This window comes from Parasteatoda tepidariorum, chromosome 9 (assembly GCF_982258835.1).
Source record: "Parasteatoda tepidariorum strain Cologne lab strain chromosome 9, Ptep-v5.0, whole genome shotgun sequence".
In the NCBI taxonomy this organism is placed as follows: domain Eukaryota; kingdom Metazoa; phylum Arthropoda; class Arachnida; order Araneae; family Theridiidae; genus Parasteatoda; species Parasteatoda tepidariorum.
In genome coordinates this window covers 7,633,342-7,658,064 of record NC_141763.1, presented here as the reverse complement: position 1 = coordinate 7,658,064, position 24,723 = coordinate 7,633,342, and the positions used below count along the sequence as shown (strand labels likewise).

Sequence of the window (24,723 nt, the reverse complement as noted above, 5' to 3'; positions counted from 1 at the left end):
AATTTAAGTGTTAATAGGCTAGTAGGTATGAAATGCCTATTAATGGGAAGACATTTATAAGTTACTGTTACATTAACTGTTCTAAATTATATCAGTAGCAGGATTAACCACAAAATATTGCGATGAATTTGGATTCACAATATAATTCGGAATTGCAACGGATAATTATGAACGCCAACATTTATGTTTAAAAAATAAAAGGGATTACAAAATTAAATTCTAATTTGAGTGTTAAACAATATTAATAGGTTAGGAAATATGAAATGCCTATTAATGACAAGACATTTATAAGTTACTGTTATATTGACTATTCAAAATTGTTTCAGTAACAGGACTAACTGCAAAACACTACCATAAATTCGGTTTCACAATATCCTTTGGATTCACAACGGATAATTTTAAACGCCAACATATTATGGATAAAAAAATTAAAGGGATTAGAAGATTAAATTTTAATTTAAGAGTTAAGCAATATTAATTGGTTAGGAAATATGAAATGCCTATTAATGGCGAGGCATTTATAAGTTACTGTTATATTGAGTATTCAAATTATGTCAGTAGCAGGACTAACTGCAAAACACTGCCATAAATTCGGTTTCACAATATCCTTTGGATTCGCAACGGATAATCTTAAACGCCAACATATTATGGATAAAAAAATTAAAGGGATTAGAAGATTAAATTTTAATTTAAGAGTTAAGCAATATTAATAGGTTAGGAAATATGAAATGCCTATTAATGGCGAGGCATTTATAAGTTACTGTTATATTGAGTATTCTAAATTATTTCAGTAGCAGGATTAACTGCAATACATCGATAAATTCGGATTCCCAATATCCTTTTAGAACAATTAAAAGTATCATTTTTATTTATTTATTTATTTTTTTTGCAGTGATACAGTCTCAATAAAGATATAAAGTAATCAAGGCAGACCTATAAAGAAAACTTTAAGTTCTTTGCCACTTTAGCTAATGAAAAGTTGCAGTAATAACAGCCTGCCGTTCTGATTTTCTAGCAGAAAACCTCACTAGACAAAATGGCGGGAAAAAATGTCAAATGCAGCTGACTTCTAAAATGATTAGTAGCCATTCGCCCCTCTATAACGTAGCCCTGATGAGCTTTTCTTGAAAATCACTCAACCCAAAAACTGTTTCGGAACCCGCATTTTCACATTACTCTTTTTGAGGAAAAAAAAAAAGATTTTTTTTTGTTGCTGTGTCTGTTTTTGCTTGATGATATTTCATTCGGTTTCTTTGATTTTAAGAAGAAAAACGAATGCTACGAATCTGAGATAAGCTCTATTTTTTTTCTTAAGCGAAGACGATAATTTTTGTAGCGATATAGAAATAGAAATTGATACCATAAAAAATTATATAGAAATAGAAATTGATACCATAAAAAATTAATTCGTTTTCGTGTTCTTTTCATGTATTTAGCATTTTAGTTTTTTTTCTTAAGCGTTGTAGCTATATAATATATAAAATAGGAATTTAATTGTTGTTGAAGGAACGATCACACTTACCTTAGATCTCTTTGGTGTTTCTATTTTTTATTTTAACAGTTTTTATTAAATGTAATCAGTTATTTTCAGAAAGTTTCAGTTTGCAGGTAAGCACTTAGATTTTAATATTGAAGTTTCATGATTTGCTTTCATAGTAATTGTTGTTCTAAAGTATTCGTTGACTTCTTCAAAACCCGATTACTGACATGGCAGAACCGCCTTCCAAAAAACTTTGTATTTTGTCAAAGAAAAAAATATTAAGAGATTCTCAAAAAAGAAGAAGGGCCCAAGAAACGTCTGTGGAACGTCAAAGAAGGATGGAACATGACCGAATTTCCACAAGACATTCTAGAGCCCAAGAAGTATCAGAGAAACGTCAAAGAAGATTAGAAGAGGATCGTGTCTCAACTAGCAGAGCCCGAGAAACACCTGCGGAATGTCAAAGAAGATTGGAAGAGGATCGTGTCTCAACTAGCAGTGCTAGGGCCCGAGAAACACCTGAGGAACGTCAAAGAAGATTAGAAGAGGTTCGTGTCTCGATTAGCAGTGCTAGGGTTCGAGAAACACCTGAGAAACGTCAAAGAAGATTGGAAGAGGATCGTGTCTCTACTAACAGTGCTAGGGCCCAAGAAACATAGCGTGGCGGACAGCTGGCCGCCTTAGGCGGCTAGTTTAAAATAAAGGCAGAAAACACAACAAAGAGATATAATCTTGTTGTCAGCTCATACGATTATATTCGCGAAAAAGTGCTTTCTAATATTGTTTTAATACAGCCATAGCAAAATTTATCAAAACAATAGTGTGAGAAGCACTAAAAAAAAAAAAAAAAAAAAAAACGATTTGAAACTAAAAAAAAAAATCAAGCAAAAAACACAAAATAAAACAAGTTCAACAAAATGCAAAATAAAACGCAAATAATTAATTAATTGTAATGTTATTACTGATATTTTTTAAAAATGATTTTAAAACATTCTCGTAACTAAATTGCCTGGTTACAAAATATTAAATTAAAGCATAAATAGCGGGAATTGGGATATTTATGTCAAATAGTTTGCATCAAACATATGCCGTCGAACTTTTCAACCTCTGAAATTTAAATTTTTGTGGCTATGTTTAAATGTTTTTTTTTTTAACCCATTGACGACTCTGTACTTAAAAAGCCGTATTTTAACCTGCAGTTTTCTTCACATAGCAAAACCGGTTTTTCCATGCAGTTTCATAGGGGAATAGGGAGAAGCATTCTTCCAATTTTGCCCATTTGCTAAGCCGTCAGTGGGTTAAAAGGTATTCATTTTCATTAAAGGCAAAATGTCCGAAGGCAAAATTTCTGGGGTTCGAAGCGAATTGTTTCTAAATCGATACGTACGTCTACTTTTTTTCTTCTTTTTTTTAAAAAATTTAAAATTTACGAATGAAGAATCCCTTCGAGGAAAATCGTAATGTCATAATACGAAAGTCTGTGAATTGAATTCAATGGGATTTTTTGAAAAAATTTGCTTTGTTGCCTGAAAAAAGAAGTAAATAATCAAGCTCAAAATAAAATTTTATGATTCAATAGCGAATACTTACATTGTACTACCTAAATACCAACTAAATTATTCGTTATAAGATTTAAGTGAACCTACAAAAATTGCTGGTATTAAGTTTTCTGAGAAGTTTGTGCCAGAAATTTTCCTTCTCCCATGGTATTATCATTAACATATTTAAAAAACTCACTCGTGGTACAAACTAAAAGATGTGACAGAAAATCAGGTATTTTAAAAATGCCATTAAGAGTGAATGATCAGCTTTAATAACGCAAAATTACGCAGTAAACATCAAAAAAATATATATATATTTTCAAACTTGAAAACTAAAGGGAAAATCTTTATTTTTCAGAAATAAAAATGCTCAGCATCCTTTCGTAACACATATGAAAAGTCTTCTGCAACTATTATCTATTGCAGCATCTCCACCGTAACCGAGGCCGTTTTTGTAAAATGCCTTTACTTCATAAGCATATTGCACTCCTTTCCACTGCTCCATTATAACTTAAAATGCTTTAAAGTTTTCTGAAATAGGGAGCGCAGTGGTTTGGGCCAAATTCTGGCCAAAACTACAAATCATTAATGTTAAGTCATTAAAAGAATGAAGAAAAATATAAAATAATTCGATAACACAATATTCTAATTATTATTGTACTATCAATACAAAATGGTTAATAGTTTTCTGTTGTTGTTTCTAATGCCATTTGCCACACGGTCAAGCCTGCTTGGTGAAACCGAGCAAATTTAAGGCAGAGTTCAGTTCATTGAACGTGTTCAAAGAATTTGACTTATGAGCAAGTATCTACAATAATTTTTAAGATAAAGATTTTTTTTTTTTTTGAAAAAAGAAAGAGAATCGTGAATGAGATGTACTAACCAAGGGATTTCTAAACTTTTCCAAGCAAATTATCTGCTGTATAATTTTAATTAGATTCTTGTGTGCAAGATTGAAAAATACAAACATAGTTAATACAACTCATTTTTAGAATTCATTCTTCTCTAATTTGAATTAATATGAGGTATTCATTATAATTTATAAATATAAGAGAAAATATAAATAAAGCGAAATTACAATGCTGCTCATAGCAGTTCTTCAAACCGCAAAATAAACAAGATTTCGTTTTTTTTCTCGATTTTTTTAATTCTCGAACGAGAAGAATAGCAAATGCTGAAAACCCAGTTTTGCATAGAACACTCATAGCTTTTCTTTTACTTAGGGGAGGATACTTATATAATATATTAAATTATTTAAAACTCTTTCAACTCTACCTTGAAACTTTTTTCTAAATTAACAACAAACTACTAGTAAAGCAATTTAAAGTCACCACTCTTCCATGGAGCTCCATGCACTCTTCTAACCTCACGCGGTGTACAGTTTGAGAATCATTTATATAAAACATTTATAAAAAATATTTATTATTGGTCAAAATATCAAACACATGTTAATGGATAATTTATTATGCTTTATCATTTCATCTCATCATTCCATAATAAATAACAAATTAATTATAATTCCTGCTACACTATTTCAGAGAAAAAACTTTTAAGATTACTGACTAGAAGTAAAATATATTTTTAGAGATTACTTATTTTCAGATAATAATACTTTATACTACTTTATCATTTATACTTCATCGATTTTATCTCAATTATTACTCAGGTTAGAAAGAGCAAAGCAGAAAATAGAATCATCAAAGATCAGTTTTGTCTAGTAAGCTCAATCCTTAAATAAAAAGATTTTAAATTTTAATTTTTTTTCTTCATCTCAATAGTAATTGATCCCAGTTTGAAAATGTTATTTGTTCTATATCTATATATACATATATATTTTAAATTTAAATGAAACAATTTTCCGCTTAGTAATTTTTATTATAAAATACTGTTTATGAACACACTACGGTAGTTTCCATTGGTCTTTTCTCTCAAATATAATTAATAAATCAAAATTCTCTTAGATGATGGTTTTGAGATAATTTTAATTATTATTCTCGTTTTTTAGCTTTAATAGTAATTGGTTGTAATTAGAAATTTTTCTTTTTGCTTTATATTTTTTCTTCTAACATTTATTTGAATTATCTTACATGAATTTGATTTTATACATATAAAAAAAATGGTTTATTAACAGATTAAGGTAGGTACCATTGATATTTTTTATTCAAACAAAAGTATTAGATCAAAATTCTTACATGCCTGAAGTACCTTGATCCAGAATACATATATTTTTAATTGTTATAAAAAAATTTTAAAAGTGATAATTGCCTAAAAAATTACCACAAAATAAACAACTTAAAAGAAAAATTAACATTGACAAAATTTAATGATAAAAAGTACGAATTTTGGCAGTCAAAGAGATTTTTTTTATAGTAACTTCTTCACTGATTTGTACCTGAGATTCTTTTATGCCTGAATTAGATTGATAGAAAAATCTTTTTCTTCAGAAATTGATTTATAAAAAAAAAATTATAATGACAATCGTCTTGAAAAAATTATCATAAAACTACCAAATAAAAAATAAAAAAATAAATAAAATTATTAATTTCTAAAGTCAAATTTATTATTATTTTTTTTTTGTAGAAACTTTTATCACTAATTTGTACCTGAGATTCTCCCATGCTTTCTGCTTCCTCCAGATCTATTTCATCCTCTTTGTAAGTAGAAGATTCAGACCAAGCAGACAGCCAAAAATCAGTGCCTATTTTCATGGCTTGGGTAGCTATACTGAGAAATATCACAAACAATGCCAAAGGTAGAGTACATGCATTCATATACATAAGATAAACTTTCTTTGAAATTCTGCCTCTCTCTCTTTCTTCCTCTTTAATGAGTTTTCCATCGGGTAACTGCACTTGCTCCAAAGAGTTAACATTGGTAATTTTATCCACTTTAAGAAAAATGATAAAATTCTATTATCAATAAATAATTTCAACATTACATTTAGACAAATATACATTTGCTAATAAATAAAAGACAAAATTAAATGAAAGTCAGGGTGCGTAGCCAAATTATTCAACAAAAATAAGCACCTTCAAGCAATGAAATAATATACAAAGATGCTTCACACTAAAGCACATTTAAAAAAAAAATGCTAGTTACATCTTTAAACAATAAAACAATATAATTATTTTAGAAATCTCCATTACACATATAAATCTAAACCACATACCTTCAGTATTATCTTCCTCTTCTTCTTCCTCTTCAATGAGATCATCAGTTCCTAGTTGGTATCCTGGAATTCAACCTTGATGGAGGGCACTTCCACGACCTTCTAACTACACTTGCAGAGCTCGCACTCGACCTCAAACTCTCGACAGACTTCATGCGATTCAGGAGCTTGTGACCAGTATCAGGATTGTCTGGATCAGCAATGGACGGAAGAGGATCATCATGGTCACCCCAATCGTGGCAAGGCAAGGGTCTGGAAGGATCGTGAGACATCTGCCGACTAAGTGAAACCATTCTGGCTCTTGGCTTAATATCCTGAAATATATACATATTTAAAAACTTTTCAGTTATTTAAAGGAGTCTAAAACAATTAGTATGGCATATTTATTAAGGTGTGAAAAACCAATCTTGGCATATAATACATTTTTCAGACAGCATAAAAGGAAAAAAAATAGACAATGCACATGGTGAAAAAATTAAAAGAATGCAAAACCCCCTATCCCCCCCAAAAAAGAGAATAGTTAGATAATAAGGTAAAACAACTAAAAAATTTTTCATTCAGAATCATAACTTCACTCTTTTTCATTAATTTAAAAATTGCAAGTTTTATTACACAAAAGTTGCATGAATAAACTTAAAATATAATGAAATTTAAGAGTTTGGGATATTAGTAATGTAAATTTTAAAATAGAGATGCATAACATAACATACATGCTTTTTAACTTTTTTGTTCACCGAGGAAAAATTTCAAAACATTTATTTTCCTGTACATAACTACTTTCTTAATTTTTAAATAAATCTAAATCTTTGAGCTAAATTTGTTTTATACTTGTTTCAATTACAGAAAGTTTTAAAAAAAATACTGTGGTGTCAAAAGATTTTATACACATTTTAACCTTATATTTCATTGTTTTCATCTCAATTTATTAAAATAGTGTGAAAAACAGTATTAAATTTTTCATATTAGTTACACAGGTTTTCAATTAATTTTTAGTTGCAAAGGAGATGCTCCATTGCCTAATTGAGAACCCCAGGTTGTGCACCTCTTTGATAAAACTGATTTAAACCCAAACATAAAAACAAATAAGTTGCATATTAATTTTTAATTTATAGAAGTTCTAAAATACTTAATACTTCCAGATAATATCCAAATAAAACCATGAAATTGTTTTGGAATGTTTAAAAATATTAATTACTGCTTTACCAAAAAAACCATTTCTTTTTTGTAAATTTCATTATGCTTAACTAAAACTTATCTACATAAGTTAGAATGTTAGTTAAATACAATGCCATATCGCACATCAAATTTGGTAAAATATAATTCATTAACTTATAATTATTATTTGTTAATGTATTTTATTGTAACTGTGATATTTTTATTCGATGTACATGACAACTACAATGCATAATTAGTTTATTTATGTTCTACATGGCTTTATGCCTGTCTGTGTTGAACAGTTGCGGAAAAAAACAAATGCCACATTTCAACAACCGATTAGGGTCGATATACCCACACAACGTTACTTGCAGGTATCCCATTAATCAATCCAAAAGAACATTACCTGAATATTAGACGAACAAGCTTATGTCTTTCCTTTGATGTACCTTCAGCTTGACTATTATCACTCATATATGCCTTTTTGGGTTTCTTCATATTAAAATTGACATCCTGCAAAAGGCTTTCCATTTCTTTGGGGGTACCTTGTTTCTTTATTGTGCAGGATTCCATTAACAGTACCTATAATTGCATACCAAATTTATAACTGATTTGTTCGTTGAAGTTTTAATCACAAGTCAATTTTAATCTCAAGAAAGTTTTATGGAAATAAGAAAAATTAGCAGAAGTAAATATGAAAAAAGAAGAAAAGAATTCCTGATTCTTAAATATTACTAAAAATGAATATTAAAATAATAATTTCGATATACAGCGTGCAGCGGTTTAAATTTCATCTGAAATTTAACTAGTAGATGATGCACAATATAATATTAAATAGTTTTCATCATTCATAGATCGTGACTTAAGTATAATTTGAAAAGTACTTCATTCTGAAGTTATATCAACATAAATTCTATAAAAAAAAAATAGGTATTAAGTTTTTAATAAAATTGAAACCAAATGAGTAGGAATCTAATAATGTTAAAATATTTGGCGCAGCAATTTAAAGTAAAAATTCTTTAAAAAAAAGAGAAAAGCATTGAACAAAAAAAAAAAAAAAAAAAATCAGTTTAAACTTCTAAATAACAGTCTAGCTTTTTGAAAATTTTAAGTTGGTTTGTGATTAACAATTGAATATTTGGCAGTTTTTATATCATACAATGACTGTATAATATCATAACATATAAAGACTGACTAATTTTAAGTAACTGAAAAATACGATACACTTTCTATAAATTAGGAAATTGGGGATTAAGCTTTCATTAAAAAAATAAGTACAATTGAAAATTACAATTTTTTTGCTTATTAATACAGACAAGATAAATATATATATAAATAAAACAAATAAATTAAATTTTTTGAAACATCAGTCTATATTTTTAAAATTTTAAGCTTGTAAATATTGATTATTTAATATTTTTACCAGTCTTTCTTGATCTTTTATAAAAAAATTTTTTTTTAATTTTAAGTCTTAAAAAAATATAATCGATTTAGAAAGTATATTAAAAAATATTTGAAGAGGGGAACAATGATTTCTAAATCAAAGACAAATAAATACATAAATAAATATAATAATGATATTTTACTTTTGAAGAAGATTGCAGGAATTTCAGCTTATGAGTAACCAGAACAACAGTTCTTTGCCTCCTCAGGAGAAGAGTTTTCACACCGTGCTCAAACACATAAGCTCCAACATGGGCATCCAAAGCAGACAATGGATCATCCTTTAAAAGTATAAAATACAGAGGTATTTGAATCACGATTATATAAATATATATATTAAAAAAGGTGACTGTCACTAATAAAATCCCTAGATTATAAAATCAGCTATATTTTAAAATCAAATTAGCAAGACAGGAATCATCACAATATCAAAACATTCTAAAATTATTCTTTTATGAAATCATTATCGCCATTTAGAAAATAAAATTTTTTTTGGAGCATATGTTTAAAATAATGATAAACTCCATTTTTCCTTGTCTGAATAATTAGAATTTTCTATTTTCTCAAGCCTTTTTTTAAAATACTGTTTATGAATTAAGCTATAGAATGCCTACCATCATCCAATGTCAATGATCACCATTCATTCATTAAGGTAAAGCTATCGTCCTAACTTCAATAGATGACAGAGAAGTGTAATATTTTAAAATAAACTTTAAAGAAAACAAAGAAAATGATATATTGAAAGTTGAAAGTTATAAAATATTTTACAGGCTTTCACACCATGTTAAATCTTTAACTATAAATTTCGCTAATCAAACAAATATGTTAACATTTTAAAACCGTTTTGTAAATTAAAGAATGTAGCTTAGGTTTAATTAAAATTTCAAATGAGGATTCAGTAAAAATAAAATCAATTTCGCTTTCAGTGTGGATGTTGAAGTTTTACATTCTGCTTCTTGAATATATACATTCCGGTTTATAAAATCGGATGCTTTATAAAATGAAATGCTCTCAGAACAAATGTGATTTTAGTTGGTGATGGGCACTATGTAATTTATATATATATATATATATATATATATATATGAAGTATTTCTTTCAATACCATGCTTTTAATAAATAGAAAGGTATTAAAGAAATATTAAGTTGTCTATAAATAACTTCTCTTACTAATTTAGCTATGTAAGTTGAATAGATTCCTTTACGATTAAGCCAATATACTTACTAGCAAAACAAGTCGTGCAGGAGAATAAAAAGCTCTAGCAAGAGCAATTCTTTGTTTCTGTCCCCCGCTGAGATTCAGGCCCCTTTCACCGATTTCAGTCATGTCTCTAGCAGGCAACAAATCTATGTCAGGTTGCAAAGCACAAGCTTGGATCACTTGGTGGTACCTGTTTCAAAATCATATAAAATACAACAGGATTATAAAGGAAACAAGTCAAAGTTGGAAGAAAATATTTTGAAAGTTTTACACATTCTTTTTATTAATTAATTGAAAGGAAACCTCAAAACCAAGTCATCAGCCAAAAATAATCAGTCAGCACTGCAAGAAGCAAGAAAGAATCAGCACTGTCAATATGCCACATGATCACTGGCTTGTCATGACATGCCAATATAGTTTAATTAGATCTTAAAATTTACAATGTAAATTGTAGCGGAACGGTGGCTCAAGGGATAGAGGTCTTTCCTCCCAATGAGGTTAACAGGGAATCTCAGCGATAGTTGGTTGAAAAGAATGCTGCATCCGGCTCGAACCGATCACAGTACTGACATAAAATATCCTCAGCGGTAGACGGATCATGGGTTAGAATCTCTTTGCCATCAGGCTAACTGTGGGATTCTTAGATTTTTTTTCCCTCCATCTAACGTAAATGAGGGTTAGTTCCAATAAAAAGTTCTCCACAAAGGCTAGTTTGATCTAGAAGTCCCTTGTCTTCTGGATTGTGTTCAAAGTTCCAATGGTATGGAGTTGAACATTAAAAGTCATACACTCACAGTAAACACATAAAAAGGAGAGAAAAAAATTACAAAAGAATCAACAGAATGATCAATGTAACTGATGAGCAGTTGAATATCAGGAAATTGTACTTTTTAATTGTCATTTATGGTAAGCAACTTATTTAAAGGTTAAAATGAAATTATGTACCATTGCACCACAGATATCTGATTTTGAAATGCATGAATTTATAAGTTGCTTTATGATAAACTATCTAATGGGCAAAAATATTTAAAATTTCTTACCTGGGTTGATGTTGAAACGGAATAAAAGTTTATATATATATATATATATATATATATATATATATATATATATATATATATATATATATATATATATATATATATATATATATATATATATATATATATATATATATATATATATATATAAACTTTGTTAAATTGTTTTAACTTAATATCACAGAAAAGTCCCCAAATTGTTAAAATTTTGAATAAATTTCAGTTTAAAAAAAAAAAAAACAGTTCTCTTCCCTGTTAACAAATCAAATTTCATCATCTGAAAGATCCTCCAGCTGATTTTAATAACTAGGGTACTTACTAAATTTTTTGTCAGTCACGTTTAGCATAATTTGTACAAACAAAACACAACCTTACAGTGCGATTTAAGAGCATGAAACATATACTTAAAAAATCAGAATATTAATTCCAGGGACCGATCAAGACAAATTCAGGCCCAAGGCCCACCAAATTCTCTGGGCCCCTTACAAAATATTTTGAAATGAAATTACTGAAGAGTAGTCCTAATAATGAAAAAGAATCTATTGAACTGCATGATTTAAGAGAAACATTCTAAGAAATTTTGAAAGCAGACAATTGAAGATTGTTTTTCAAAGATAGAGTTTATGTATCTATAAATTCAAGCAAAATATAAAACAACAAAAAAATTTTATGTCAAAATAAAAATAGTTTGGTGACCACAAACAATTGAAATCATCGATTTTCACTGATAAGCTGAATTTTTTTTTTATTGTAAGCTGAAATTATTTTTTATTTAATACTTAAACAAACACATAGCTAGCCCACATTACATTAGACTTTTTACTAATTTTTGAGGCCCCTCAGAAATTGTGGGTCCTAGGCCCATGCCTATTGGGCCTAGGCTATTATCAGACCCTGATTAAATCCACTTTAATCTAATTAACCTTACATAATCTGACATCTTGATTACACAACTAAAATGAAAGAATGTCTATTTTTGTGGCATTACTTGTGTTTTATTCACATTGTATCATACCTGCCAACTTTTAATCCCTTACATTATCATTTTTCCCAGTGGTATTAAAATGGAATTAAAACTTCGATTTTAAGCAAACAAATACGTTGTATTTGAGAACTTTAAGTTGACAACCATGATAGTAACGCATATTAATATATGTGCTTAATTTTTGTAAGAATAGTGGTGATCAATATCACTTAAAAATTAAGATTATGAAAGAAAAAATAGTATATAATTACTACCACTTTAAATATGAAAATAAAATCTTCTGGAAAATCCAGAAGAGTTGGCAGGTATGTTGTATAGCTAGTACAATGTGAAGTAGTAGACTGTTTATATATATATGGACAAATAAGAGTTTATTTTCACATAAAATATAATGCACTAACCTTCGCCCATCATATGGCTGACCAAACAAAATATTTTCTTTGAGTGTTGCATTAACAAGCCATGGTTTTTGTGGTACATAAGCAATGAGAGGAGAGCTGTAAAAGATAGATACCATAAAAAAAGGCAAATTTTATATTTCAAAAATCAGAAATCAGTTTATAATTCAGAAACTATCTTTCTTAAAGCTACAATTAACATTTTTCAATATAAAGCAATTCTCTTACATTCATTTTTAGATTGATAATTTATTTTTCAAATATTTAAAATTTCAAAAGTCGTTGAGCAGTTGATCAAGATTTTCACATCCTTTAAAGTAGTTGCTTTCCTGCATAGCAAATCTGTTACATCCCAAGTAATTTAACTGAAATGCAGCATACCAGAACAAAGCTTCGTTCAGATGCATAATGCTTGGAGGGTTAAGCAAATCTTTTTCATAAAAAAATAATTAGATTTATTTTATGATTATTTAGATTTATAATTAGATTTATTACTTAGATTTTGTAATTAGATTTATTTAAAATTAGTGATGCAAATTTGATAAGCTTTTTTTTTATTGTCTTAGGTCACACAAGTGAAAAACATAATGAAATTTAGGAAGAGGAACATATTCTTTGCATCAAGACATTGTGAACAAATAATATATTGAAAGTACAGTCTTTATTATAATTAAAATTACTGTTATTATTAAAAATATTTCACACATAAAGCTATGATTTACAATTATATATTAATATTGAATAATTTAAAAATACATTACAATCATGACCTTTTATATCAGAAAAATACCACTACTGTGGTGAGATTATTAAAATACAAAGCTTTAAGAAATGATTAAAAAAATGGAAGCAAAATTTGATAAGATGGCACTCTGATGCTTATTATAGTCACAAGAAAATTTTAAATTATATTTTTCATCCTACCTTACACGTATAAAACCATCTTTAAAAAAAAAAGAAAAAGAAGGACACATGTACAATTTTTTTATTTATTCATAGAAGAAAAAAATAACTTGGACTAGTTATTAACATAAAACTAGATAAAAACATTAAATTATAATTTCTTTATTCATTGGAATTGAGTAAACACTTAAATACATTATAAGATACTTTTATTAGATACCTTATTAGTTAAGTTTAAAACTTATAATTAATAAATAGTAATTATGCTTAAGTAAATTTAATAATAAAATCCAAACAACATTATCAAATTTAAGAAAGATCAACTTTGAGCTGCATATAAATGTTAAGTCACAATAAAGTGCAAAAGCACAAATAGTGTCCAATAAACAGACATATAATTGGTTGGCTAATATAATGAAGCAACTTCTTCAAGGTCAAAAACCCTGTAAGTCAATCCTTTTTTTCCCCTTTCTTTTTGTAGTATAATATTTGCATCTGGCCATTTTCTTTTTCCCATTTTGTGTTTTGAATCTGAAGACGGTTTGTCATAATAGCAATAAAAGAATGGCATCCCTGTTTATGTGCAGTACTTGTGTGTTATTTAAAAATAATCAACTTCATTAATAAACAGTGTAAAATACTGATTAAATCATTACAAATGCCTTTAACATAATATATTTAATAGCAAAATATGGAAGATGTTCACATATAGTGCCATAGAAGAAACTGATTACAATTAATGGTTTTACATTACTGCGCAAAACACCATTTATTGAGTTGTAGAAATTATTATTAACATTGAGAAATATTATTAACAAACAGTAAGCAAACCTGTTCCAGTTAACTGATCCACTTATCTGGTGAAGTTCTCCAATAATTGCAGATAAAAGGGATGATTTTCCACTGCCTATGGGTCCAACAACAATAGTTAACCTACCTAAAATAAACAATTTACATTATGAACTATATCCCACAATAAACATATCATTTCATGCTTTTTTTCATAAAGCAGAGATTTAATCAAATTTCAGCTTTTTTCATAAAGTAGAAATTTAGTCAAATTTAAGAAGAAATTATAAGAAAGAAATTAACCATTTTGATTATGAACTTACTTTTTAAAATGCTAATAACAAATAGCATAACTTTTATTAAGCAATAACACAATGCAGTCTAGTTAATTTATTTCAGAAGTAAATTTACATTACTTTTCTATGTTTGTGTAAAAAAGTTCCAACTGAATTTTAACCCTATATAACAACTTTTAATCATAAAAACTTGAATTTTATATTAAGATAAATCAGCAAAAAAGAGTTTTATATTGGAAGTATAAATCAGATACAGTTAGTTATTACATTTTTCATGTTATCTTGACACTAAAATGACGGATGGGGTTAATTTGGTCTATCTTGTTTTTTTGGTGCTCAGCAATTAAAACAGTAACCTACTGAAAATGTTGAAAATTTATGACTTTCATAATTTGATCCAATTTAAGTGCTTATTTAATTATTCATTATAAGGCACTTATAGAGCCTTATATCTAGAATGATAGAAGGGGCCAGAGTGGGCCCTTTGGTATTTTGGTAGGTATCCTATAACCCCAGGTAGGTAGGTTTGGGTATAAGATACTCTTCAGTAAGCACAAGGTACCCCAATTTCATTAAAAAACAAAATTATTTCAATAGATGCATGATAACTATTTAAATAGAAAAGGAAACTAAATTATCTGAGATACTAATATTTAAATATTATTGAAAAGTCGATGTTCCATTTAGTCAAATATTTTTGATAACCAAATACAATAAAAGACCATAGAATTTTGTTGATCAAGCATTATAATAGTTTTTATTAAATTAATTATGATTATATTTTGAAATTTTGGATCAGTTTATTGAGGTAAACTAGGTTGTCTTTCTAGTAATGTTCAGACTTTCTAGAGTTAAGTTGCTATTTAAAAAATCATTTTTATCATTTGTTTATCATTTTTAATAATAATTCATTTGGTTATCATTTTTATTAAAAAAAAATCTAAAATTATTGGAGAACAAGCTTATTGTTTAAAATTTTTATTGTTCAAAATAAAATCGAATTTAATAAAAGCTAGAAACGATGAATAAATTTCTAAAATTTTTTTTTACAGTATGAAACTAATTTAATAAATAAAATCCCTAAACATATGATGTGTTAATATTTAACCAAGACTCTTTTCTTTATTTCCACTATAGCCCAACAACTTTGCGTCCATACTAGTCAAATTTAGTCATTAAGCCAATAATTGGTCATTTAAAGAAATGCAAATATTAAAATCTGTAATAAGCATAACCAATCATAAGATAATATTTCCAAGTTTTTAAAACAATGAATAAAATTACTCTAAAACAGCAATTGGAAAGAATAAGAAAAATCTACTTTTCTACCATAGACTTGTTTTAAAATTTACCTAATACCTAACAATCAAGTGTGTTTGATCTGAAAATTGTATATGAAAATATAAAGTTTTAATCTTGAATTTGCTAAAAATTGCAGAAAAATTTAGACTAATAATTAACAAAATTATTAAAATTGTCCACGTATGCTCCTACTCCAATAGAATCAAACAAACTTTTAACCGGTCCAAAAAATTTACTACTCAATTCATACAAACTTTAAATTAAATATATAAACATTTGAGTACATGTAGCAATAATTATTTTTTTAATATTTAACCTCAGTTTCAATAATTTTAAAAATAGTAGCAAAGTAATATAAGAAAAAAACAGAGTATAATAATAATTACCAGCAGGAATCTGTACGTTGATATCTCTTAAAGTTGGAACACTGTAATGTATCAAATCATGAGTAAAATATCCCTTTTTAATTGAAAGAAGAGTATTCTCTTCAAGAGGGGGATAATTATAGAATTCAGGGAGGAACACTCCATCACCTTCTTCTGATCCTGACAGGTATCCTTTACTTTCAAATGAATTCTCTTTCACTTGCAACTGAAATTATATTTATATCCTTATATGTAACATAATTACTAAATTTAATTACATAATTACTAATTACTGTCCAGGCCGAATTTACTACCGTTTAGCGGTACCTTCACAAATTCAACTTTGGAAAAACGGTAGTTTCACAAATTCAATTTTAGGAAAAACGGTAGTTTCACAAAATTCTTTTTATTAGAATTTTATTTTTGTATCCCTTAAGAAACGATAAATCCATATTTTTGTGTTGATTTTTTAATATAATTTTAAATTTTTCAAAAATTATGTCTAAATTTTCACAAAATAGGTACCTCTCAGAAAAACCCAGACAGACCCCTGTATATAAATATATATATATATATATATATATATATATATATATATATATATATATATATATATATATATAAATAAATAAATACAAGAAAACACTAAGAAAGTTAAGAAGAACAATAAGTAACATTTATTGCGCTTAAGCTGCAAGTAAACAGCACTCATTAGATAAGTTCAAAATGAAGAATAAAACAAAGAAAAATTATAGACATATGAAGAAAAGGGGTGGGAAATAATAAGTAAAAAAACAACAAACATTTTATAAAAAAAAAAAAAAATAAAAAAAAAAATAAAAAAATAAAAAAAAAGTGAAATGTTAATTAAAAAACCGGAAAAAAAAGATATAATCTTTTCTTCAGCCCACACAATTATATCCGCTAAACAGAGTGCTTTCTGATATTGTATCAATAAAGCCAAAGCAAAATATATTAATACAATAGTGTGAGGAGCACTCAAAAAAATTTTTTTTATAAAATAACTACATAAAAAAAGATCATAAAAAGTAAATATAACATGTAAAAACAGATAATAAAATAAAATAAAAAGAAAAAATAAAATAAAAAGAAAAAACATTAAAAAGGGGGGACTATAAAGCGAGTAGCAAAATCATAACAACTTACATGGACAGTTATTTTTCAAGAATGATTTAAAAATGTTTTCGCAGAAAGATTGCCAGATTACAAAATATGAAAACAAAAGATGAAAACAAAAGCGCAAATTGAGTGTAACAAAAGGGTTCTAAAGTGTCGTTCTTACTGCACTGCTGAAGTGATTTGTTATTCTGAGTTTTGATTTGTTAGTTACCAAGGATGGGCCCGAAATGGATGTGCACAAGGTAATATTATACTGGATAATTTTAAAAATTGATCATAAATAGTTTTAGAAGATAGATGTTTATTTAAGAAAAAATATAAAATAGAAAAGAGAAACATAAATTGCCTGCTTTGCAAATAATTTTAGCCGCGGATTTGCACGATATGGATTAGCACATAGAAAAATTATTTAAATTATCAAAGAAAAAATTTTTTTCAATAGATAATTTTTAACACGGATTTGCCCGGATTTGCACATGGAAAAATTAACAAAGAATTATATATATATATATATATAGCATAATAAAGACAAAAAGGATAAAAGAAAAGAGATTAATGAAAAAAATTAAGAAAAATAATAAGTTTTCTTACAGGGTTGCCACTCAAATCGGAAAAAAAAATTACCTGTGTTTTCCCTGTACATGTTATATGCACTATATTAAGAGGAAACAACAATTACTGTGCTCTTGTGTCAGCTATAATGGGCTAACTATATTTATTAGTTTCAATTGCTGGAAAAACAGCTGAACAGACTTAAATAATGTTATAATAAATTAAATAGTTCAGAATAGCTGAAATATCATGGTTAAATATCCCACATATTACGCTTTGAGTGGTCACCATTTTTTAAAAGACAAAAATAAAAAAACAAAATTCCTTGCATTTTCCCAGTTTCTAAAGAAATATTGCATTAATGTAGCCAAAGCAAAAGATATCAATACAGTAGTGTGAGGAGCACCAAAAAAATTGAAACGAAAATAGAACCTATTAAGGAAAAAAAGCAAAATAAAAAAAAAGCAAAACAAAACAATAGATAATAAAAATTCAAGAAAATACAGAATAAAACTCAAAATGTTATGTGAATTCAAATGTACTCACATTTACAGGTATTTTTCAAAAATAATTTAAAATGTTTGCCAGATTACAAAATTTGAAAATAGAAGAGGATGAAGGAAATAAACTAATGGTGCGTTCTTACTGAAGTACAGCAGCCTGTTTGACTTTTTAGTATATATATGTGTATATGTATATATACATACACATAAAAAATGTCTCAAAATGTTGCAACAAACGTTTAGCGGAGGTAAGGTACACCGGCAGAATAAATCAAAAATTGCATTACAACCCATGACCAACAGAAAAAAAGCAAATGTATAAAATCTTAAAGGACATAGGAAAGTGACGAATTAAAAAGTTATATCGGATATCTTGATAGCATATAGTGTTCAGTTGGCACCATAAGATGCTATGCAAGCTTTAGATCAAGGAAACATTGATTGCTACAGATAAATTAAATTTTTTCATATATCTAAAAACAAAATAATATAAAGTTTATAATGTTACAACAGGCACTAAGGCATTATCAGATGCTACACATACCCAAGACCAAGAAAGCAGGTATCACTGGAACGCAATAGCTCATTTGGCATAAAAACTGTCAGGTGGTCATAATAATTTGGCCACACTATCAGGGTAGGTGAAAGCATCTTGGTGATAGTACTAATAAGTAGCTGACAACCACGGATAAAAAGTATACAAAATCTTGTAATTCTGGAATACCATTTGCCATCACAATAGATCAAAATTTGTAAAAATTTTATAAAAAAATGGTTAAAATTATAAAAACCACATATTTTAGGTAATTGATTTGAGGTAGCATCTAAATGTTGCCACTTTTAAATGAGAATATCTGTATAAAAATTTAACATCTTCTGCCACCTGAATGGTCCATTGAGGTAACAGAAGATATTAATTTAAGAGATTCAATTTTGCTACATAAATAGTGCTATTTAAATATTGAAGCAAATAAAAAGGAGAAGATATTTAGTTATAATTCCAAAATTTTTTAAAGATATTTTCGTTTAGAAATGATAAATTTTAAATGCTACCACTAACTGACGAACAAAATAAATTATTTTTTTTATAACTTTAAAAATTATTCGGACAAATTTTTACAAACTTTGGTCAAAAGCAGAATATATTAATTCAGAGTTACAAAATTTTGTCATACATCAAATGATGGTATTTGATAGCTTTTCCTGCACTACTGCCAAAAGACTTAAAACTCTGACTTTTTTGACCCACTCTAATATATACAATGGAATGTCACATATTCAGAATTGTTCGGATTTCTACGAGTCTGGAAAATAAATTTTCTGAATAATAGGTTTTTAAGGCCAACAGAGATTGAAAGATGTGTTATTCAATAATAAATTAATGAATGATAGTTAACAGCAAGTTTCATACAATAGCGTTTTGTTATTGGCTAAATCTGAAAGAAAGATGACTCACTCCTCACCCTGTGTAACAAATGCAAGTGTTCTGAAGTACTATAAATATTCAGCTTCATTAATATTCATAGTTTATTGCACTCAGCAAAATATACTTTTTTTTATCTTCTAGTCTTTTCATTACAGCATTTTAATAAGTTCATTAAAGCAGCATAAATGTTATCCTGAACACAATAAAAGGAAATTAAAAACTAATGTCTTTTAAAATATTGAATTGGTTCTATGAAAATTAGTTAGACTGGACAGATTTGTTAAAAAAAAACTGACTTGCACAAAAAAAAAGTTAAGCATATAAACTTGCCAGAACACTGCCACTATCTGGGACAAATTCAACTTTTGCATCTGGTTCTTCTGAGTGATCTCTCCATGGAAGTGTTAAATCAACCTCAGGAAGAACTAGAAATTGTAGAGTACGTCTTGTACTCACCTACAAACAAAGGGGGAAAAAATTAACCAATGAAATAGAGTGGGTTGATTATTTTAGATTTATCTCAAAAGTTATAAATTTTCACAACAAAGATAATTTTCAGTTTAAAAATTTTAGTTTTTTTATATGGATAAAACATATGAAAAAACTAATATGGTTTATCCAGAACACTTGAGCCTTGGGGATATTTAAGTAATGAGAAATATCTGCACCAATTATCTTGGTTAAGGGGCACAAAAAAGTGTTGAGGCAGCAAAAGGCGTGCCAGAATTTAATGTATGTTTATATGCTACGGTTTGCCTAGCGCCATTAAGTTATACCCTTTGAGTCGGCTCTCTTCTGTCATTTTCTTTCTAACGTTTCACATGACAAGACTGGTTGTTGCCGAAATTCAGAAATTTTTTGGCTCAGGTATTGATACGAAAATCTTTCTGAAGCCTTATTGAGCATTACTAATCAAAGCAAAAAATAAAAAAAAACAGTTATGTTATAAATTAAGTCCGATGAAGAAAAAAAGAGAGAGGGGGAAATATCAATGGTGTACTTTGGAAATTTTTGATCCAAGCTAACCTAAAGATTTATCCCCCTAAAGAAAGTATTTCCGAATGAATTAAATAGATTCATTTAATATTTTATACATACATAAAAAAATGATTCACTGACAAGTACTTTTATATAATTAAGAATTTTCAAGTTAAAGACAAATAGGATAATATGCACTGCTTGAAGAAAAAAAGTGTATTAAAAACATGCATTTATTAATCAAGAAAAGTTAAATATTGGCAATAAAATAAAAATATATACTAAAAATACTTTTTTTCTTAAGCAGTGATAATATGCATTGCTTAAAGAAAAAAAAGTGTATAAAAAACATGCATTTATTAATTAAGAAAAGACAAATATTGGTAATAAATTAAAAATGTATACTAAAAATATTTTTCTTAAGCAGTGATAATATGCACTGCTTAAAGAAAAAAAAAGTGTATAATAAACATGCATTTATTAATTAAGAAACGACAAATACTGGTAATAAAATAAAAATATATACTAAAAATACTGGTAATATCTTCAAAATTTCACAAATACCAATAGAATTTATTGTTTGACAAACTTTTTGATCTTCTTTAGAATAGATAAAAAATTAATTATAAAATATTTCAGAAAAATAAGACTTACCACAGCATTGATAACCATTGGGATGACAAAAGGTATTATGTAGAGTGGCACAGTAAGTTGATTGAATAGCGTTAGACCTGTGAAAACATCAGCAGGTATGAGTGGTCTTCCCTCAATTTTCGAATATAATGAGAATGTCTAACATAAAAAGAAATTTTGTTAAAATATATTTATTAAATTTTAAAAAATTAAATGTGGTGGAATTTGATTTCAAAAAGAAACTATAAAACTAATGATTTAATATATAGCATACCACTAGTGTCACAATTATTGATGATGTTTGAGTGATGAAAGCTGAAATGATGAAAATTTATGTTAAAAAATAACTTTCGAAATTGTTTTTATTAAAAGAAAGAGAATTAACATAAAATTAAAGAAAAAAAAACATGAGCAAAAAAATTCTATTAAAAATATGCTTGGATAACAGATAAAGTTTTATTGTATTTGTTTTTTCAACATCAGATACTGAACTCTAGTTCTTCGCTTTGAAAGATGCCAAAACAGTCGCTAATTTAAAGTTACCCAGTGGGAACCTGTGAACCCAAGACAGCGGATGCTGCTTACAGGGTTGCCACTCAAATCTGGAGAAAAAAATTCCCTGTACATATTATATACAATATATTAAGAGGAAACCACAATTACTGTACTCTTGTGTGAGCTATATTGGGCTAACTATATTTATTAGTTTTAATTGCTGGAAAAACAGCTGAACATACTTAAATAATGCTATAGTAAATATAATGGTCAAATATCCCATAGATTCGTTTTGAGTTGTCACCAATTTTTAAAAGACAAAAATAAGATACAAAATTCCCCAGTTCGTTAAGAAAAAAATCAAAATTCCCTGCATCCCTGTTATTTTAGGTGATTTTTAAATTCCCTGTATTTTCCAGGTTCTCCTTGTGGAGTGACAACCCTGTAAGAGTGGGCCACATCATACAACAGAGGACAAAACACAGGGAGAAACTTCCATGTCCTGAGCAGGATTTGAATCTGCAACCATTGGATTTGCAGTCAGGCACGCTGATCTTTTAGTCACCTGGCCAGCTTATATCAAAATAAGTAAACTTTCTACCATTACTAAATCGATAGATTTAATAAAATTATTTATTTCATGCAACTTCTACACCCCAAAACAATACTTCTTTGTCACAGAGCTTTTCGAGCCTGCTTGAAACTTTTTTGAGATTGATGTTCGAAAATAAATTGAAAATTTTAATCAGTTTCATTTTATGAAAAGATTGGAAATATTCTATTTTTAAGGTTTTGTTTTAAATAAATGATAAGGTGTAGAATTAATTTTTTTTTTAAAACAAACTTTTCATTTTAATACAAAATACACTGCAGGGACAATATTTTTTGTCACTTTTTCATCAAAATAAAAATTTGTATAAAATATATATTTAAAAATTGAGAATTTGATTGGTACATTTCAAGTAGAACAATCAAACAACATTTAGTAGGAATGTTACTTAAGTTTGTAAAAATTTTTAATTGCATTTTATTATTCAATAAGATTTTGACATTTTCTTTTGTAGTTTGTTTTTCTGATAGATAACAGAATTATTATTAAAAAAATAATAATGACATCCGAACCATCAAACGTCCGTTAACTTTAAATTTATAAACGGCTCAAAAGTTGAAGAAATTTCGAACAGACTCCAAGAGTTCCATGTTGCTGATTAAATCCAATAACACACAATATTTTCTAGAATATCACATTAAAATGAAATGTTTTAAAATTGCTTAACATGCACTTTTTTATAAATCTCTTAATCTAATACAACTTCTACTACTTACACCACCATACATTCAGTTATAAAAATCAGCAACTTAGAATAATTTTTTTAGCATAAATATCAGTAATTTTTTTTAATATTCAAAATATTAAAAATTAAAAGTAAGATAAGCTCATCAAAAAAGCATTAATTAGGTAAATGTCAATATATTATTTGAATCCCAAAAAAATAGGCTTATAAAAAATGTCTTTTTATTACAATAAAATTTATTATAGATATTCTTTTTAAGAAGATAAAGAGATTTAAAGAGTATCACATGAAGAAGACCAGTTAAAAATTGTGAAATATTTTTAAACATATTACAAATAAAAAATTCAGTGTGACTTTAAAAACAAGCTTTTAAAAACAGCAGATAAAAAATTTATACACAATTATTTACAGCAAACTATAAGCCATTTAAAATTGGTATAATTTTGGGGGGAAAAATGAAGAAATCTAAATTGTTTGGAAATCTCAAAGCAGGCATAAAAGGTGAAAATATGGGAGAAATATTTTTAATTTAAAATGCATTCAAAATGCTTAGGGGCAATATAGTAATAATAAACACTTTTTTTAAAAGATTACATATTTACATCAAACTGTTTTTTAGCATAGTTTCCAGATAGGTACTTAACAAGTTTCCAGTATTCGCACAACATAATAGCATGATGCGTAAAAACCTGCTATTACCTAAATAAAAATCATGCTGCCTTCAGAAGAAAAATAGACAATAGACTGACCCAAGTTTTCATTTATTCTTTTTGTTTAGGAATGAATAATTCGTGTTATCATGTTGAGAAATAAATAATTGGTAGCCAATAACTCTAAAAGCTGAATTGAAAAGTTGATTTGATTCATTTTGCAAAGAATAAATTCAAATTATTACATTATAACTTATAAAATATCTTCGATATTTATTTACATAAAAATTTTCAAAAGTAGAATTCCTAAATTTTAAAAGGAAAATTTCGCTAAAATAATTTCCATTTAACAATTTTTCTTCTTCTCATTTTAGTTGTTAACTTTCATTCATTAACTTAAAACGAGGTTAAACCATGTAAGTTAACTAAAATTTCAAAACATAAGTAGTTTAGAAGTGACCTTGACAAGCAAACAATAACTTGTTATACTCACTATTAAATGCCACACAAACTGCAACACTTCTTAAAATTTTAAGTTCCTTATTTCGAATTTTTTGCACCAAATGAGCATAAACTGTTTCCCAGCCATATAATTTAAACAGCTTGATTCCTTGAAGTAGTTCAGTAGTTCTTTTCAATCTCTCATCAGAAACATCCTTTCAAGAATAAACACAGAACAAACTTTTAAAAATATATACATAATTATTCATTTAAACCTATTCTACAGTAGTTAATAGTTCTTTTTAAAATATTTAGCTAGAGAGTCAAATATAATATGTTAATTTTTAAAAAATAACACAATATTTATAAGCCTATTAAAAACAATTTTCAAAATAAAATTTAAAAAATTTCAACAGAGATACAAGGGTAAAAATTAAGACAATTTAGAGACTAGTCCTCAGGAATATAACTAATAAATATTGCTGGTCCATAAACATTTTCACTGGTCCCTATACAGGACTTGAGTAGATTTTATTTTTAAAA

General features: G+C 27.4%; 1 pseudogene across 1 annotated transcript in view; it reads right to left on the bottom strand.

Annotated features, from left to right (window-relative positions):
• The window catches only part of LOC147803293 (ATP-binding cassette sub-family C member 8-like), a 41,352-nt pseudogene that overhangs the window by 2,782 nt on the left and 13,847 nt on the right, over positions 1-24,723 (bottom strand). The window contains exons 8-19 of the transcript XR_015429017.1: positions 24,233-24,395; positions 21,574-21,614; positions 21,321-21,458; positions 20,019-20,144; positions 16,089-16,293; positions 14,147-14,252; positions 12,416-12,511; positions 10,014-10,179; positions 8,932-9,069; positions 7,752-7,927; positions 6,191-6,550; positions 5,625-5,908 (exon numbers count right to left, since the gene is read on the bottom strand). The product of XR_015429017.1 is annotated as an ATP-binding cassette sub-family C member 8-like (transcript). The remainder of the gene's footprint in view (positions 1-5,624; positions 5,909-6,190; positions 6,551-7,751; positions 7,928-8,931; positions 9,070-10,013; positions 10,180-12,415; positions 12,512-14,146; positions 14,253-16,088; positions 16,294-20,018; positions 20,145-21,320; positions 21,459-21,573; positions 21,615-24,232; positions 24,396-24,723) is intronic.